Here is a 21,327-nt window from a genome sequence, read left to right on the forward strand (position 1 = left end):
CCGCCGAATGAACAACATTTAGCGATATCACGATATCAACAACACAACACAGTAAGGAATTTACTGTCCACTCTCTCTCTTAATAAATAAGTGAAGATATATATTTTTTTGCATCTTGCTATAAGATTGAAAATTAAGAAAACTCTCTCTAGTGAATAAAATTCTTTTTGCATAAATACCAGCATTACTCTCTCTATGATAAATTAATTATTTAGTAAATAATTTAGATAGGGAATGAGCTATTTTTTACTCGGTTGGTGATGATTATTTGAGAAGTTATATATGTAATTTTGTGTACTTATTATAATGAATTTTGATGACATGATGCCCAATTTCATATAAGAATTTATTTTGAGTATTGAAAAAGGTTTTAATTGTGCACTTGAACTCAATAGAGAATTTAATTTTTTTGTGTGACAATTTGACAAATTGTTTTTAATCTTGGTACAATATAACGAAATTTTTTTTTTTTTTATTTGATGTACTCTGAGTGAAAAATTTTGTGTGTGTGGATATGCAACGAGTATTTGATGAATTACTGAACACTGTTAGACATTCACATTACGATTTAAGACCGTCGACAATTAGACGAAGTCGAATTTCAAGACTAAATTCCCACTCCGCTGTAGTGCAAGAAATACTAACAATAATAATAACAAATAACCAGAACCAAAATAGTGTTAATCATTCTAATACTACTAACAATAATAATAATAGTAACAATACTAATAATACTCGCACATTACAATTTTTTAATATGAACCAGGCGGCCGTCATAACAACCGCCACACGCTTCTGTGGACAGGTGGATGATTCCAATCCTGACAAAAGCAGACTCGAAGCCTATACTGTAAATCATTGGCTAGCAGATACAGATAGTCGTATAATTTCAGGGGGAATAACAGATGAAAGAGCTAAGATAAATGATGTTAGAAAATAGTGTTAACACTTTTTCTAATTCTTTGTATATATTTATTTATTTACTAATATTTTTGTTTTCATTTAAACTGAAATTACCTATTTTAAAGTAATTAATATCGTTTAGGTTTCTGAATCAAATGCTGATTATTTTATTGCTTTGATATTGATTATTAATTATTTAAATAATGGTTCTTTAAAGTTAAAGTAATAATAATTATTTAATGTTAAAATAATAATTATATTAGTTTAAATACCTTGCCAAGCCTTTTACTGCTCTTTAAAATGCAGTTAAACTACTGAACATTTTGATACTGCCTGTTTACATTTCCGCTCCAGGAGTGATCTACTGGTCTTTACTTGACTTTTTTTCGGAGAGCCTGGAGAAGTCAGTACTTTGTGCAGCCATTAAAGGAGGTAATTTTATATCCTACCTTTCGGTCAGGTACTCATCATCCATGGAGTGACTTACCTTTTAACTGACACATATAAGCTGGACATCATCGCCATATCTTCTACCGGCTCATGACTCTACCACTTACCATTAGATTGCAGTGAATATTTACCTACATCTGCCAAAGGATTCCTTACAAAGGATTACTTACAACAGCGGAAGGATTACTTTACAAATCATCACCGTGCCTCCACTTCAAAAAGCATTAGTGAACAAGGTTACTTTTCTTAAACTACAAGTTAAAATTCATTTATTAATTTTCTTGCATATTCATTTAAACTTAATTGATTCAGTGATCTACCAGTCTTATTAAAGTGCTCTATTCCGTTTCAATACTCTGCTCGTTTTTGACAAATAGTGTTTATTCTCAGATTGTTTGTGTTCGTATGGAGGAGAGGTTAATCGCATCCAGTACCGTACAGTATATATTTTCAATTAAGGCATCGACGGCAAACCTCTTCCGAGTGCATACAGCAAAATTCTTCACGGCAGATATTGAAAAGAAAACGAACCTGTGTACATAATTTTGCATTTTTTTCGAATTTTTTTAATGTTGTTAAATATTTAATTTTTCTTTCAATATTAATATTAATTATTTACTGTTTTTATACGAAACCTTATTTAATTATTCCGTGAAAGGATATTGAATATTCAGTTTAACATTCATTCATCACACATCTTAAATTATTTTTCTATATGGCGCCCAACGATAAATTTAATAAGCGAGTAAATTTAATAAGCAAGTAAATTGTTGCGATGTATGGTATTTACAGTTAACGGTGTCCGCCCATTTTCTTTACTCTATATGTTAATTACTGTACTTTGCGGCTAAGGGGTCAAACGTGATTTTTTAAAGCGTTCTTTCCTTAACAACAGTTCTCGTAGAGTGGTAATAATATTAATTTGTTTTTTGCTCGTGCCAGTGACTTTTCTGTGTTATTTAACTGTATACTGTTCGAGAATATCGTCTATAAGCATTCGATGTGGTCATATTTTGACACAAGCATCATGTTTCTTGTTGGGGATCTTTTCGGACAGATATATCTAGTTTCTATTTTTTACAATGTTTTTAGAAGGAATACTGTATGTGCTGAATTTGTTTCTGTAGCGTTAGTTTATGTATTTTCGTACTGACGTTAATTTCTCGGTATCAAAAACGCGTTCTTGATCGCTTCAAAATGACATCATCGACAGCAGATTGCTGAGCATTGTAATGCCTTTTATGATAATTGTAATGATTTTGGCGATATAGTTGCGTATTAGTTAACTTAATATGTGTTGTATTAAGTTATATGCTGTTCGAGGTTTTGATCTATAAGCATACGATGTTGTCATATTCAGGCACTTGCATCGTGCTTATTGTTGGATTTTTTTCCGGACAGGCGTATCTAGTCTTTTTACAGCACAATAGTTTTTGTAGGGTGTACTGTGTGTGCTATACTTATTAATGTAGCATTATTTTGTGTATATTCTTGCTCATTAACTTCTCAAATATGTCAGATGTCAAATTTCTTATCGCCACAAGGGGTCATTGTCGGCAGCAGATTACTAAACGTTGTAATGCTGTTCGCGATCATTGTAATGAGTTTGGCGAAATTGTTAGGAATGAGTACATTAACACTTTGAAATCACTAACTAAGGTTGAAAGTAGAAGATTTTAATCAGAAGATAGCCGAGCATATATTTAATGAAAAAGGTGAGGGGGCATTGACGAAGGAATTTGAGGTCAATGAAGAATATGATGTACTTATAAGCACTTCGTTAGCAAGTTTGCATGCTTTGAATACAGACGTGTCCGGTAATTCAGGATCAGAAACTGGTATTAACAAGGTCTCTTCCTTAAAGATGCCAGAGATTCCATTGCCAGTGTATTCTCATTTAAAGGGGGAAAGCATTGAACGCTTTTTTAGAGATTTTGAAGACATCACTGCAAAGATGAAACTTGATTCGTATAGTAAGTTAGTCTTGTTGCAGAAACAATTAAAAAATGAAGCACTTACCTTGATTCAGTCGTTAAGTATTGAAGATAGGAAGTATGAAAGTGGTAAAACTTTGTTGCTTAAAGCATTTGGTTCATCAGATGATATGAAACATGATGCAATGAAGTTGTTGACAGAATTACACATGGGTTATGATTCAGATCCATATAAGTTTATCAGCGACATGCGTATGGCTATGGACTCCTTTAAGAGTTTGAAAATGTCAACCAATGATGTGTTGCAGTATTTTTTCTTAAGGCTATGAATGATAAATTTAGGGATCATTTAACTGAAGTTACATGAACCACTAATCCAACAGTTGAGGTAATACATGACAACATTTTTGAGGTGGTAAAGAGATATGCAAACTCCCAACAGAGTTTTTTAAATCTAAACAGTCTGCAAAACAAACAAGAATCTAGTGCTTCAAATGTTAAATCTCTTAATGTAACCCCTCAGGAAAAGATAAACCTGAAGCAATGTGTATTATGTACTACAAATAATGTACATGCTACTCATGCAATTTTTAATTGTAGAAATTCCCAATGCAAAGGTAAAGACAAACAAGTTGAAAAGCCTTAAACGTTGTCACAAATGTACTGGCAATCATGATGCTTCGAAATGCAATTTCAACTTTAAATCAAAATGTAAATATTGTTCTGATTTGCATTTCTCTTTCCTGTGTATGTTCGAGAAAACTGAACAAAAACACAAGCACCAAAAAATACACACTACCAATAATGGAATGAGTCATGTAACGAAGAGTCAGTCAAACGTAGTTTTACCTTACGTTTACAGTCACTCTACCAAATGGAAATGCCATCAGATGTTTGAAAGATGGTGGATCCCAACTTTCATTTGTAACAGATGAAATTGCTGATATTTGTAATTGTAATGTCTTGCAAAGCCATTTTTCTCGTTACCGTTAATGGTTTTAATGGGTCCAAAACTTATTCTACTAGACTTGTTCAGTTTGAAAGTACATTAGGCAAATCCCTGAGAGTGGTAAATGCCGTCTGTATTCCTAGAATAAGGACCTCCTTTTTCATTGTCGGGCTTAGCCCCAATTGTTAATGTGTTTTTGGCAGAGGATATTCATTGGCAGATGAGTTTCTTGTCGAAAATGATTTTAATTTTCATAAGTTTGATTTCTTGTTAGCTAGACTATGATTATTATTTGCCCACTAATTCACATGTAATTCATCCTACTATGCCTTCGACATACCTAAGCAGTCCCATTGGAGTCTTGTTTGTGGGTAATCTGGATAGGTTGTATGATAGTTTACCTTTTTTGCCAGATTCAGCCAACACGGCCTTATCCAAAGAAGCTGCAACTCCAACACTCTCTCGCTCTATTTCTGATAATTTTATAGATATTGGAAGTGATTGCAGAGGTACCATTTCAAATTCCTTTGCAGTTGATCTCTGTGGAGTTCAGGGTTGTAGTGAACACGGACGTATTGCCAAAGATGAAGTCGAGGAAGGTACGATAAATGATGATTATGATACCTTTGTTATCATGTAAATATGTTCTTGATGATGAAATTGAATGTTGTGATGAGCAGGATCAAGAAAATAAGGATATTATTGATTTTGTATTGCATTCAACATTAAGAAACGAAGACGGAAGACTTATCATGCCTTTGCTATGGAAGATGTAATGTTTCTAATCTTCTTGCAAAAAAGAGAATTTAGCAGTGGCAATTTTAAAGTCTATTCGCACTAAATATCAACATCAACCGAAATTGCTGCAGATGATTGATCAAACCTTCAAAGAACAGCTAGAGGAGGGTGTTATTGAGAAATTACAGATTTGGACTCCTTCAAAGAAAGCCACCCTTTCTACAGCTTCCTGCCTCATATGCCTGTGTTTCGTTTGAATAGAGAAACAACAAAGTGCCATGCGTAGTCTATTTATCAAATTTAAAGGAGAAATGCTCTGATAAGAAATTAGTTGTCAGTCATAACCAGGCTATGTTGACGGGACCTTGTATGAATTCATGAAGATTTCTACAGCAATTCTACAACTTAGATTTGATAACTATCTGCAACATGTTTTGATATAAAGAAGGCATTTTTGTCCATTGGATTGAAGGAAATTGATCATCCTTAGACTTTTACTGTATTGGTTTCGTAATATTACCAAAGGAGATTACAAACTTGTTGCTTGACAAACACAACAGGCTACCTTTTGGCCTTAAATCAAGCCCAGCATTACTTATGTTAGGTCTCTACAAGATTCTCATTGTAGATGCAGAGACAGACCCTCCTGAATTGCAAAAGTTGAAGAGGTTGATATACAGTTTGTCTTATATGGATAACCTAGCTGTGACAGCAAATTCAACTGAAGATCTCCAATGGGCTTTTAATAATTTGTCAATCATATTTGCTCCTTACAAAATCTACTTGCAACATTGTTTTTTACAAACTCTTCTTTGCAAGAGGACTTGGATGTAATGTCAGAAACGTCCACTGATGATAAAGTGAAACTTTTGGGTCTTTCATGGATGAAAGATAGTGACACCCTTGCCAGTATAAAACTTAATCTGAACCCAGAGGCTACAACAAAGCGTCAGATTTTATCAAGCATTGCTTCTAATTTTGATGTGTTCAATTTTAATGCCCCACTTTTAAATAGGGCTTGACTATTTTTTCAGAGACTACAATACAGGAGTGATTTGGATTGGGATACTCACTTTACTATGGACTTGCAAAGAGAATGGACAAATATCACTAATCAAGCCTTCTGCTCCTGAAATAAAAGTACCACGAGGTATGGGCAAGAGATCTGATTCATATAAACTCATTGGTTTCACAGAACTTCAAAGCAAATGTATGCAACAGTTATCTATATGAAGAATCTGACTCAGGCAAATCCTAAGTTTCAAAACTTTCAAAGAACAAGCTTGAACAAAACTGTTGCCACTAAATCTATCCCTTGCAACAATTTTTGGCTGTTGCACTTGGAGTTGAAGTTCTTCATGACCTAAGACAGGAATTGTCAGGCCCTAGTGCTTTTGTGTCCTATTAACATTGTTGGTATGGAGTTGTACACAGATAGTTCTATTTGTCTTAACTGGATTAATTTACATTTTAATAAACTGGATAAAATGAAGAATGTCTGTTATGGTAAAGAACAAATTGCATACTATTTCCAGATTATGTGAAAAAGTATTACCTTCTCATTTTGTGAAGGTCAGGAAAATCCAGCAGACATGGCCAGCCGTCCTGTTAGTTACTATCTACTGAGCAAGTCCAACTTTTATACTGGGCCACATTTTTTGAAGTCTGATGACCTGCCAGTTGATGCACTGAAAGTCACCAAATCCTCTTGTTAAGCTAATGTCAATATGGCTGAAATGTTGCAGCGAAACAACTCTCTTAGAAAACCCATTAATTAAGGTTGATAAATTTTCATCTTTTTCAAAACTTGTCAGAATTTACAGGTATGTTCTTCAATTTCTTAATAATTGTAAAAGAAAAAGATGAAAGAGAAGAACCCCAGAATATCAACATATTCAATGTCTTGATGATGTTTCAACAGAAGGCGTTTGGTGATGAAATTTGATCAGTATCAGGAATTTAAGGAAATTTTTGAGTAATTTTCTAATTCAGGTAAAACACTGAAAAGTATTCCAGACCTTGTTGCCAAATTCAACATTTTTGTTGATGAGAAAGGAATTTTAAGAATAAAAAAAGTGATTTTAAAAACCAAATGAACAGGGAACAACTAAATACAATTTTACTATCAAAGACCAGCCCTTTGACAAAGGCAATAATTATTAGATGTTCATCATCGCACTAAACATGCTGGCTTTTATACACTGCTTTCTGAAATAAGGAAGTATTTTATCATTCATGCATTTTCAACCATACAAAGGGTTCTTAGATCGTGCATAACTTGTAAACGTCTCAATGGTCGCCCTGTTAAGTTAAATCAGAGTGCATACAGAGAAGACCGGTTGATGCCTTCTAATATACCCTTTCGTTATGTCTATTTAGATTACATTGGACCCTTCTCAGTATTGGACAATAAGAAAAAAAGAAAGTCTGGATTCTTATTGTAACATGCATGTTAGTAGGTCTATAAATTGAAACATTTGTCATGACTTGACTGCTGCTTCCTTCCTAAATGCCTTACAGTTGCACGTCTTTGATTATGGAATACCAGAAAATGTTTTGGATTTGGGATCGCAGATTGTAAGGGGATTAAAAGACTGTAAGAAGGCCTTTCTGTCAGATTCAGTTACATAAATTATATGGTAACAAATGGTATATCATGTTGAATTCGAACAATATTTTAAGGGTCACAGTGAGCTAGGATCATTAGTGGAATCCTGTGTCAAAATTGTTAAGAAGTTGATATATGGATCAGTTAAGAAAAATGTTTTGTCTATATTAGATTTTGAATTTGTGATATTAGAGGTTAATCATATTGAAAAATCGGAGGCCTATTGCTTTTAAAGAAGGCCTCGAAAGGTTGACAAAAATTTCAAGCTCCAATAACTCCTGAAATGCTATTAAAAGGTTATGAGCTGACTTCTGTAAATATTATTCCAGATCTCAGTTTGATGACGAGCTTCCAAATCACGAGCATGTCAAAGATGCTTATTCCAAGCTCCGGAAAGTTAGGGATAGGTTGATGATATATACAACGGAGAGAGAATGGCCCAGATGATGAGTTTGCAAACTCGATAAAAGTCCAGATATGTTCCAAAATGAAACATCATAAGCTGAAGAGGGGGACATTGTACTCATTTACATCACATGCAAAACCAACGAATTATGACATGGCACCAAGAATTTTAATTGTAAAAGAAAACGAACTAGAAGAAGTAACATTGAGCTGTGTTATTAAAGGAAATGGATCAAAGGTACATTATCATTCTGAATCTTTAATTCCTCTCTGACTGTGAGGACCATGAATTTCAATGGTGGGGTGCCTAATGCAATTAAGAGGAAAACAAAAAGCAAGCAGAAGCTAAGCCTTTGCGACAGGCAGCCAAAATTGCCAAAGGCAAGGATTAAGCAGAAATGTTGCAGATGATTCTTAATGCAATTGTTGTCTACATCAATGTTTTACCTTTGGCAAAACATTCCATCGTCGGGATGAGTGTTAGAAAATAGTGTTAACACTTTTTCTAATTATTTGTATATAAACGATTTATTTATTAATATTTTTGTTTTCATTTAAACTGGGAAATTACCTATTTTTAAGTAATTAATATCGTTTAGGTTTCTGAATCAAATGCTGATTATTTTATTGCTTTGATATTGATTACTTAATTATTTAAATAATGGTTAATTTAAAAATTAAAGTAATAATAATTATTTAATGTTAAAATAATAATTATATTAGTTTAAATACCTTGCAACAAGCCTTAAACTCTTTAAAATGCAGTTAAACTTGTCTGAACATTTTGATACTGCCTGTTTACATTTTCCGCTCCAGGAGTGATCTACTGGTCTTTACTTGACTTTTTTTCGGAGAGCCTGGAGAAGTCAGTATATATAGCCATTAAAGGAGGTAACATATCCTACCTTCGGTCAGGTACTCATCATCCATGGAGTGACTTGACCAAACTTATACACATAAAAGCTGGACATCATCGCATTATCTTCTAAGACTCAAAAATTTGCTTATTTTTAGATTGCAGTTCAATATTTGTTTATCTGCCAAAGGATTAGTTAAATAGATTATAATCAACAGCGGAAGGATTACTGAAATTGTCAATCATAAAGTGCCTCAACTTCAAAAAGCATTAGATGAGTAAAAAGGTTTTAATTTTTCACTTAAACTACAAGTTAAAATTCATTTATTAATTTTCAATATTCATTTTAAAACTTAATTGATTCAGTGATCTAACCTTATTAAAGTGCTCTATTCCGTTTCAATACTCTGCAACGTTTTTGACAAATAGTGTTTATTCTCAGATTGTTTGTGTTCGTATGGAGGAGAGGTTAATCGCATCCAGTACCGTACAGTAAATATTTTCAATTAAGGCATCGACAAAAACCTCTTCCAAAATAGTGTTAATCATAATTCTTCACTAACAATAATAATAATAGTAAAACGAATCTAATAATACATAATTTTGCATTTTTTCGAATTTTTTAAATATTGTTAAATATTTAATTTTTCTTTCAATATGGATATTAATTATTTACAAAAGTTTTTATTCGAAACCTTATTTAATTATTCCGTGAAAGGATATTGAATATTCAGTTTAACATTCATTCATCACACATCTTAAATTATTTGTCTATAAATGAAGCCTTGTTGCTCGTCAGCTCAGAACATGGAGACGCACATAAAACTTTGAATTCCACAAGTTTTAGCAAACTTAATAACTATATAGAATTTAAAGAAATTTGTTTATCACTCTGGGAACCAGTAAATCAGACTGACGGTTTATATAACCTAACTAGATTTCTTAACCCACAATATAAAACAATTGCTAATTTGTACGCAAGCGTGGAGAATGCAATAGAGAAAATAAGCGAAGATTTAGAGAAGACAGGTATTACTATAGGAGACAAGGATCAGTTTGGGGCTAGTGCCCAGAAATTAGTTGAGCTACGGCATGTATTAAATTACGTGTCATTTGGAACCATATATAATATTCTTGGAGAAGAGGAAAAGAAAGCTTTCAGAAAAATAAAACTTGATCCCAGAAAAACAAGCCTTCAAACATTGAAGACAATGAGAGAAGAAATCCAAAGGAAAGAGATAAATCTATCCAAGGAATTCATGGAACAACAGAAGCACAAAATGAAAGGAAAGTCAGAAATAATAATCCTAATTTTAAACTGAATAATAAATTCTATGATAATTCCAGACAAGCAGGAAATAGACCAAATACCTTCCAAGGGAAATATGCCCAAAATACTAAAAGAAAATGGAATCCAGATCAAAGGGGAAGAAACAATCTAGCAAAGAGTGGACCACACAAACCTTATAGATATGGTCACAACTCAAACACAAACACTTCAACCCAAGTGAACTATTCCGCTCAAGGGCGAGACCCAAGACAGCCTGCGAAAACTGCGGGTATACAAATCATTTTACAAATGAGTGTAGAAAACCTAGAATCTGCACGGTTTGTAAGAAAATAGGACATTTAACAAAGAATTGCTGGTTTAAAACACAAGAAGGAAATAAAGAAATAGTTGAATTAAGTAGTAACCGCTCAACATCAAATAAGTCTTCAAATCAATGACAATTTATCCCTACACAGAATACCACAAGAAAGTCCCTTCAAGAAGATAAATTAAGAGAAGAATTAGCAAATAGGAGAAGTGAAGGTTCATCCGCACTATCCATATTGCAGAGTAAAGAAGTTGTATTTTCCATGGATGAAGAAGAAATAATCAGAAAGGATTTACCTATCATTAAAATTCCAATACAGAATAAATTATGTACTGTCCTTATGGATTCAGGTAGTACTGTAAGCATAATAGATAAACACACATTAACAAGTTACTTAGGCGTTAAAGAAACGCTAATTCAGGGTCAAAGCAAGATAATAAAAGGAGTAGCGGGTAAACAGATAAAAAGTTTAGGCAATGTGAACTTAGAAATAGACCTTTCGTCACATAAAACTGTTGAAAGTTTTATAGTTCTAGAAGACAGGTTCTTTCCCGCACAGGTGTTGTTCTCATATAAATTAATGAAGAAATGTGGAATTATACTGAATTGCCGAGAAGGAAGAATTAACCTTACACAAGATAATAAAAAGAGCGTATGCTTTACGCTTGAAGAAGAAAAGTTTCACCCAAATCTGATCAATTTGTCTGAGACGACTTCAACAAGCGACAAAGATATACAGAAAATAACCTATCATCAAGAGAACAATCAAATTAAAATGAATGGTAACGGAAAGGAGGAATTTCCACAATTACAGACTAGAAAGTTAAGATGTGCACATCCAGAAATTATACCCTCCAACAAAAGAAGTGACCCAGAAATAAATAAAGGTGATCTCCAGTGTTCTGAATATGACAAGGAACAAGACATTTATGAGGATAATTATGCAGAGATAAATACAGAACATTATAGCAATGTAGTAATCAGCTATGATAATGAAGGGAAATTAGTAAATGAGGTACTGTTGTTAAAGAAAATAAATAAAGTAGATATAAATGATATAATAGCAGTAACTGAAGAAACTAGTATAGATGCAGAACATTGTTACTTTGCAGAAACAAAAGATGAGGAAGTATGTTGTGTAAGCACTGCTGATGATAATAAAGTACAGTTAATACTAAACAGACAGGTAATTTTGCATCCAAAGTGTTTAACAAAAATACATCTAAGGGGAAAAGAAGAGATAGGAGTTAAAGATGTTCTTTTACTAAATGAAGAGTTACCAGAATTTGTCAGAATGGATAATTCTTTAGTCCACATGAAGGGTGATACTTGTGAAGTTTATGTCCAGAACTACTCAGATAACAAACTAACACTTTATGCAGGCATTATCTTTTGTAAAGGAATACCTATTAACAATCCATTACTAACATTAGAAGAAGAAGCATTTTTCTCTGTAACTGGTCAAACATCTGAATTAAGCAAAGAAGTGAATAAAACAGATTTTCAGAAAACAAAGATAGATTAATTCAAGTATTAGAAAAATACAGAGATGTAATAGCAATAGAAGGAGATAAATTAGGTAGAACAAATGTCCTAAGGCATAAAATTGTATTAGATGATGGAACAAAACCATTCTTTATTCCTAATTACAGATTACCAATAAGCCAAAGACCCATAGTTGATAATTTGATAGAAGAAATGAAGAAAGATGGGGTAGTCATTCCTTCTAAATCTCCATATAATTCTCCATTACTACTTGTTCCAAAGAAAGATGGAAATTGGAGACTTGTGATAGACTATAGAAAGTTAAATTCCAACACCATCCCCGATAGAATGCCAATGCCAGTGATTCAAGATATGTTAGCTCAGTTAGGAGGTGCAAGGATATTTTCATCTTTAGATTTACTTAGTGGATACTGGCAAGTACCTTTAGACGAAGAGTCGAAACCATTCACAGCCTTCAGCACACACAAGGAACACTTGCAATTTGAAGTCATGCCATTTGGACTCACTTCGGCTCCTTTAACGTTTGTTAGATTAATGCTTCAAATATTAGGGGATATAGAAAATGTTGCAGTTTACTTAGATGATGTTATCATTTTTATCAAAGATTTAGAAAGTCACCTCAAAACATTAGAAATAGTCTTGGAAAGATTAAGAAGAGCAGGATTAAAAATCAAATTAAAGAAATGTCAATTCTTAATGAAATCTTTGGAATACTTAGGACATGTAATTAGTGAAGATGGTCTGCGAATGCAAGCAGGCAAGATAAAAGCAATAGTTGAATATCCAGCTCCTACCAATTTGAAAGCATTGAGAAGATTCCTAGGAATGGTAGGCTACTATAGACCTTTCATTAAAGGCTTTGCTACAATAGCCAAACCATTAACAGAATTAACAAAGAAAGATGTCAAATATGAATGGAATAAAGAACAAGAGACAGCTTTCCAAACACTAAAGAGTAAAATGACCAGGAATCCCGTACTAGTCTACCCAGATTTCTCGAAGGACTTTTACTTAGCCTGTGATGCATCAAGTACCGGGCTAGGGGCTGTATTATTACAAAAGGACAAAACAAGAATGAGAGCAGTATATTATGCCAGTAGAGTTTTGAATGCTGCAGAGAAAAAATTATAGCACAATAGAAAGAGAATGTTTAGCATTATACTGGGGTCTAAGGAAATTTAGACACATAATTTTAGGACATAAAGTCAATGTACTTACTGATCACAAACCAATTTGTGATTTGTTTAAGAAGAGAACTTTTACAAATAACATGAAGTTCAATAGATGGTTCATTAGTGTGTTAGAATTTGCACCAGAATTCAGATATATCCCAGGAAAATTTAATACACTAGCAGATGCATTATCCAGAGCCCAAGAAGAAACAGAGAAATGTATTACCACTAATACTTTTTGTTTTAGCTGTCAAGTGGTAGATTTAGATTTGGAAAAGAGTACAAATACAACAAGGAATGGATACAGAAATCAGGCATATAATAGGACAACTAATGACAGATGAATCTTTAAAACCTGATTTTGTTTTAATCAATGGATTATTGTATAAAAGACCAACAGAGAAGAATGGTTATTCTCGACTATACATCCCGAAAACACTAATCAGAGAAGTTTTAGAACTAACACACTCATACAAGTTAGCAGGACATCCAGGAATCAAAAAGACAACTAGAATCCTAACCAGAAACTATTTTTGGCCCCATTGTAGTGAGGATGCCAAGAACTTTGTACAAAATTGTGTAGTTTGTAATCGACATAAAGGTAACGTAAATCCAAAAGCTCCTCTTGAAAAATACCCATCAGAGTTGAATCCATTTCAGGTCGTATCTATGGACTTTTAGGTCCATTTCCTACAACTGTTAGGGGAATAAACAAATATTAGTCTTTTTAGACTATCTAACAAGATATGTAGAGATCGTACCAGTAAGAAATAGAGATGCAATTACAGTAGCAGAAGCTCTTAAATCTAGAATTATTACAGAGACATTCATGTCCCCAAGTTCTTCTTTCTGATAACGCAGCAGAATTTACTAGTGAACTTTTAAGAAAATTATGTGAATTTTATGAGATAAATAAATGTCAAATCACAGCATATAAAACCAAGTTCAAATGGAGCAGTAGAAAGAACGAATCGTAAGATAAAGGATATCCTGAAAACTTTAGTTAAACCTAATACAGAAGACTGGGATTTAGCTTTGGAAGACGTACAGTTTACTATAAACAATACTGTAAATGAGACAGTAGGAGAATCACCACACTACTTGTTATACGGATACGAGAAGAGACTACCAAATACGTTACTAGATGATGCAACACCACCCCGACATACTTATAACTACGATGACTATATTGCCTGGAAAACTAGACGTACATATGAAACGATCAAACAGACGAGGACTAGACTTAAGGAAGCTCAGAGTGTCCAAGCAAAAGTACTATGACAAAAATACAGCTAAACCGAAAAATTGTAGTAGGTGCTCAGGTATATGTTCAGAATCATGTTCCAGAAGGTCCTAATGTAAAAGTATCCGCAAAGTTCCAAGGTCCTTACAGGGTATTAGAAGTGTTGAAGTTAAATAAGCTAAAGATCATAAGTGAGAGTGATCTAAAGGAAAGAATTGTTCATACCAATCATGTAAAGGTAATAAAAACAGACTCTTGGTCCAATAAGAGAATAGTTGAATTATTGAAAGAAATTGAACAGGAACCAATAAATAACAAATACAATTTAAGAAAAAGATAAATTTATGTAAAGTGTTGAACTATTAGATATAAACAATGTGTAGGCATTAAAATACCTCATGTATACAGAATATCTGATAAGGCTTATTCTTACAGATACAAACATGCGGTTCTTCTTGGTTATCATAACACTGCTTTATGTGTCATCTGAGGTGGTGATCCGGAAGGGTGCACTACTAGAAAAAAAAGGGATCTGTAAAATTAATAAAGGACTTGGGCATAGTGAGTATTGACATTACATCAGTGCTTATCAATGAAATGACATTGAAAGATGTCCAAAGGGAATTAAAATCATTAATTAGGAAAAGTGAAAATAACAGTGTTTTACCATTGTTGGAAAAACTAGATAATGACATAGGAAGTGTGTTAAATACAAGATCCAAACGATCCTCTTACCTTTTATAGGAACAGCACTTAATCAATTATTTGGAGTCGCGACAGACTCTAATGTAGAAAAAGAAAGTGCCCGTATAGACAAACTGGAGAAATGGGCAGCAACAAGAGGCATTGTGTTAAATAAGATTATAAGCTCTCAAAACTTAAACAGTGATGAATTGAAAAAAATAAAAATAAATTTATTAATCAAGTGAACACAAATATTACCAAAGAGATTAAGATAATAACAGATGAACAACATTTAAGTACATTTATGAACAATGTTAGAATTGTATTGCAAGACCATAAAGATCTATTAAATGCCATTTTGTTAGCCTATAAAGGAATATTAAGTCCAACATTAATAAACCCAAGAGAATTAGAGGGCATAATTAGTGATTTTTGGTAGAAGGACATTATACCCCTATGGTAAAGGATATAATGGTCTATTATAATTTGATAACCACCAAGGTAGTTAAGAATAAGATCCTTCTAATTCTACCTTTTAATCAAAAAGAGGCAGATGTACTGATGTCCATACATCCTTTTCCCATGTTGATAAAGGAAAACGTAATTATCTCAAATGTCAACCACATCAATTTTGCATTAGAAGAACATGGACTAATGATGTCATTTATTACTGATGCTCAATTAAGAGATTGTATACTTTTGAAAGATAAAGAGTATATTTGCAACCTTGACAACCTGTATGAAACTACTAATGCCTATCCTTGTGTTCAAGAAATAATTGAAAACAAGAATCAAGAGACAGTACTGTGTACACAATTATCCAAACATGATTTTGTTTCCATTATAGTAGAACAGTCAGTTTTGTGTTTTCACTAAGTTCAGTAACAGCAACTATTAATTGCCATAATGTAAGTACTGAAATTAATTTCAATAATGTCCATGCTTTTGATAAGACTTGCAAGTTAGTTATTCCTAATAAATTATATTATGAACCTCATGTCTTCACAGAAATCACAATCCATAAAAATAAGCCCTACATGAACTACTCTAGTGAAGTTAAAGAATTTAAACTGTCTCAGTTAGAGTTAAAACAAATAAATGAGTTGGCTTTAGTAGATGAATTTTTCTATTACAAAGAAAATGTTTCACCAATTCTGTCTCTGTTCAATTTGGTCATAATCATTATTGTAATAATAGTGTTTGCAATTTTGGTCAAACGTGTGGTAATTTCAAATGTTGAGCAGATTATAACAGAAATAAAGAGGACCAATGAAGAGTAAAATGATCTTATACACATAATTTGCTGCTGAATTCTTTATGTATTATTGTTTGCATTGTGTGTTAAAACAATTAACCATTTTTACAGTATAACAATTCATTATGTATATATATATATATATATGTATGTATATGTATCTCTTTTGATTCATGATATAATATATGTGAATTTTCTACCATATATTCTTAATTGATTTTTTTTTGCATTAGTGCATTGACACAGTTTGTGCAATTTAAATATTTTTTGAGAATTGACTTGATGGGCAATCATATAAATGCTTTATTTTATTTGTGATTTTGCAATCATCCATTGAAATATATTCTTTTTGTCACACTGAGGGCAGTGTGAGGTAGCGTGACCGAGTGATGTTGTGGTGTAGAATAGATAGGGAAATTAAATAGAAAAGAGAGAGAGAGAGAGAGAGAGAGAGAGAGAAGAGAAAAAGTTAGGAGAGAGAAGGAGAGAGAAATAAGAGTAAAGAGAGAGGCAAAGAACACAGTGATAACGGCCAAATGCTGTTGTGTCGTGTTATCAATACGCGAGATGTTTACATTGCAGTATATCGTGTTTAAGCCATAAAAACAGTCGTAAAATGGGAAATAATGGCCTCATGATTGAAGCCAAGCAAAACATGAGTCAGCACAGTCTAAATGCTTACAACAGCTGATTCTATAGCCCCGCCTTCTCTGGAAGGTGTTTTCGTGGAAGTTCCAGGAATTTGGGGTTGACCCAAGTGATATACTTCTTCAACCTCCAATCAATTATGTGTGGGAGGGTCTTTCCCACACCCTCCTAAGATCACCTCCTATCAAGTCCTCTAAGGAGAGATTTGAATCACACCCACGACAGTCCTTCCAATCAGCTACTTGAAGGGGAGGCCTTGCTGATTAATCCTTCCAATAAGGCTAGAAGGAGGTGGAGATTTACAGATAGCAAGTTTCCTGAGGTTCAACGAGTGAGAGACCGACGAGGAGAGGAGAGTCAGAACTGTGTCCTTCAAGGGAGAGTACTTCTCCCAATCGCTTCCGTGTTCCCCATATAGACTGATTCAAGAGTGATTCTGTTTCTATCATTGTAACTTGTTAATTTTGTACTGATCTTTATAATATTAAGTACTAATTAAAGTGAAGAAATTACCGATCTCGTCTCTATACGCCTTTCTGAGAGATATCAATATTTAAAAGGAATAAATATACAAAGATAGCACCTCATCCATGAAGCGATCTGAAGGACACCTCGAAAGAAACCAAGGTAAGAAGAGAAAGACTAAAATCTATGCAAACATATAACGAAGAACGTAAAAAAGGAACAATAAAACATTACATATATATATATATATATATATATATATATATATATATATATATATATATATATATGAGTATATACTACACATACACACGCATATACATGCACATCACACACACACACAATGATTGTATATATATATATATATATATATATATACCTATATATATACCTATATATATATATATATATATATATATATATATAAATAATATTCAAGTACCTGAAATAACTACACAACTAATCTCAAGATTCAAAAATTGGGCCTTCAGCCAGATACCTGAACTCTCATAACATTAATTATTAGAACTGAGTACTCTAAAGGTCAAAAAGTGATCCCTTAAGAAAAACTTATTTATCAATCACTTGAAAAATGAAACTAAGTTCATCAGAATATGCCATTTAAAAATTAAACTAGAAATATTCTAGAGTAGAAGGCATCACTCCATCAAAAAAACTGTTTCCCTGGTCTTAATTGTCTTTAGCAAAACTAAAAGGACAAAGCATGTTTATCACTTTGCCTTATGTACACACAATCAATCCTATTCACTGGTGATCAATAAATTAAACACTTTTTCTAAAAATGTTAAATACAAAATTTATTTTTAAATTCAAAGTTTATAATTAAATTCATATCTGAAAAATTTATTATTACTTGAAAATAACACAAAAATTAATTTTAAATTAAATTATGAAACAAAACTAATTCCAGAAAACTTTATCAGGAATTTAAATTAATGCAACCTCTGGTTTAAACTATCAAGAATTACTCAAGATTTAAAAGAAAATCTTAACAAATGAGATATCAAATCAAGTATGCAATGTTAAATTACTAGAAATATTTAAAATTTACAAAATAAATGTTATATCACAAACATAAAAAACTGAAAATATAAAGAGATTGTAAATAGAAAAACACACAAAATACACATAAGATTTATCAATAGATTTCACTGTTAAAAATTTCCTAACTTATCATACCATGGTATTAATAAGAAATTCATGTTACCTTACACAAACTTGTGATAACCTCTGTAAAATCTCTTGCTAAATCTGCATTACCAAAACACACTTTTTTACCAGGTGCTACAAACTATATAATTTTACTAAATTCAGATCTCAAAAGTTAATGCTAATACGTGACCACAAAAACACTCCAGTTAAAGTAATCTCTTTCTAAGAATCAAGAGAGAGAAGCCAAAAAAGGCCAACAACTGGTCTCAGAGATCAAAATGAAACAGATTTTAGAATTCAAAAATACGTGAAACAATGTGTCATTAAAGCATTTTGGGTACGATACAAAAGTTCTGAAGCAGGAGGTGACGTCATTAAAGCATTTTGGGTGCGAGATACAATGGAGAAGCTTCTAAAGGAAAATGACGTCATCCCAGCAAAACGTTTTGATTGCAATCTTAAAAACATGGTGTAACGTAATCAGACACCTATTCTTTCTCTCAAAGTGACAGTGACTCAAAACATGTAACAATGTGAAATCACTCGTCTTGAGCCTATGGGAATGCATCTCGGCATTTGTTATCCAAACCTGTCATTATTCTGGGGCAAATGCATTCTCTCTTATCTCAGCTGATGACAATTGAAATGAAACAAGTCCTTGCTGGACACACACGTGTTCATATACCCTTAAACGCCTACTGGACGTATCATACGTCGACTAAAATTGTCTGTTGGGTGCCAAGTGGACGTACCGTATGTCAACTACAAAAATTTCAACATCGGTCAACTTTGACTCGACAGAAATGGTCGAAAAACGCAATTGTAAGTCTAAAAACTCTTACATTATAGTAATATTCAATCATGTACCTTCATTTTGCAACAAATTGGAAGTCTCTAGCACAATATTGATTTATGGTGAATTTTTGAAAAAACTTTTTCTTACGCCCGCGCAGTAACTCGGCCGAAAATTGTCCCAAATTCTTTCATCATTTTGTCGTAATTTTTGCACTGTTCTATATTAGCTGTTACATAAAGTTTTATATATGAAAATTTGCGCACTTTCATGTAAAATAAAGCAAAATACAACCCATGGTTGTAGCTTTTATCAGTTTGAAATATTTTCATATAAACCACGATAACTGCCAAAATTTCAACCTTCGGTCAAATATGACTCGACCGAAATGGTAAAAAACGCAATTGTAAGCTAAAATCTTACATTCTAGTAATATTCAATCACTTACCTTCATTTTGCAACCAATTGAAATCTTAGTCAATATTTCGATTTATGGTGAATTTTTGAAAAAAGCTTTTCTTACGTCCGCGCCAGAAATTCTTTCGTCCCGTTGTCGTAATATTTGCACCATTTTATATTAGTCGTTACATAAAGTTTTATATATGGAAATGTGTGCAATTTCATGTAAAATACAACAGAAAAACCCCATGGTTGTAGCTTTTATCAGTTTTGAAATATTTTCATATAAATCACGATAACTGCCAAAATTTCAACCTTCGGTCAACGTTAACTCGACCGAAATGGTAAAAACGCAATTATAAGCTAAAACTCTTACATTCTAGTAATATCCAATCATGTACCTTCATTTGGCAACAAACTGAAGTCTCTAGCACAATATTTTTTTATGGTGAATTTCTGAAAAAAAAAAAACTTTTTCCTTACGTCTGCGCGCGGTAACTCGGCCGAACATCTCAGAAATTCTTTCGTCACGTTGTCGTAATGTTTGCATCGTTTTAAATTAGTCGTTACATAAACTTTTATATATGAAAATGTGCGCAATTTCATGAAGAATACAACAGAAAATAGCTCATGGTTGTAGCTTTTATCAGTTTTGAAATATTTTCACATAAATCACGATAACTGCCAAAATTTCAACCTTCGGTCAACTTTAACTCGACCTAAATGGTCAAAAAACGCAATTGTAAGCTAAAACTCTTACATTCTAGTAATATTCAATCGTTTTCCTTCATTTTGCAATAAATTGGAAGTCTCTAGCACAATATTTCGATTTATGGTGAATTTTTGAAAAAACATTTTCCTTACGTCTGCGCGCTCGGCCGAACATCTCAGAAATTCTTTCGTCACGTTGTCGTAATATTTGCAAGTTTTATATTAGTCGTTACATAAAGTTTTATATATGAAAATGTGCGCAATTTCATTACAATACAACAGAAAATAACTCATGGTTGTAGCTTTTATCAGTTATGAAATATTTTCATATAAATCACGATAAATAGAAAAAATTCGACTTTCGGTCAAATTTAACTCGACCGAAATGGTCGAAAACTGCAATTGTAAGCTAAAACACTTACATTCTAGTAATATTCAATCAATTAGCTTCATTTTTAAACAAACGGGAAGTATCTAGCACAATATTTCGATTTATGGTGAATTTTTGAAAAAACATTTTTACGTCCGTTTTTACGAATTCATGCATCATTTTGTGATAATATTTTCTCTGTGTTGCTTTGATCGTTTTACAATTTTTTATATACCAAAAATTATCGCAATTTAGTGTTAAATACAAAGAAAACAAAATAACTCGTTAGCTTTAACCGTTTTGCTCACAGCAGGATTTGTATAAAATTATATATGAAAAATTTTTTTGCGCTGTCATATATTTCAGTATTTATATATGATAATGATATTTTTCCATTTCTGATGGTTGCATACTAAACTTTAGGCAATGAAAAAAAAATGAGCCTAAAATGAACTCTTAATCTTAAA

General features: G+C 32.6%; 1 long non-coding RNA gene across 1 annotated transcript in view; it reads left to right on the forward strand.

Moving 5' to 3' along the window:
- Positions 1 to 16,742, forward strand: part of LOC136831363 (uncharacterized) — a 17,525-nt gene extending 783 nt beyond the window's left edge. Inside the window, exons 1-2 of the long non-coding RNA XR_010850847.1 lie at positions 1 to 51; positions 14,798 to 16,742. The exon at positions 1 to 51 is cut by the window's left edge and continues 783 nt beyond it. This is a non-coding gene — a long non-coding RNA (uncharacterized lncRNA). The remainder of the gene's footprint in view (positions 52 to 14,797) is intronic.
- The last annotated feature ends 4,585 nt before the right edge of the window (positions 16,743 to 21,327 follow it).

Source organism: Macrobrachium rosenbergii, chromosome 48 (assembly GCF_040412425.1).
Source record: "Macrobrachium rosenbergii isolate ZJJX-2024 chromosome 48, ASM4041242v1, whole genome shotgun sequence".
Classification (NCBI taxonomy): domain Eukaryota; kingdom Metazoa; phylum Arthropoda; class Malacostraca; order Decapoda; family Palaemonidae; genus Macrobrachium; species Macrobrachium rosenbergii.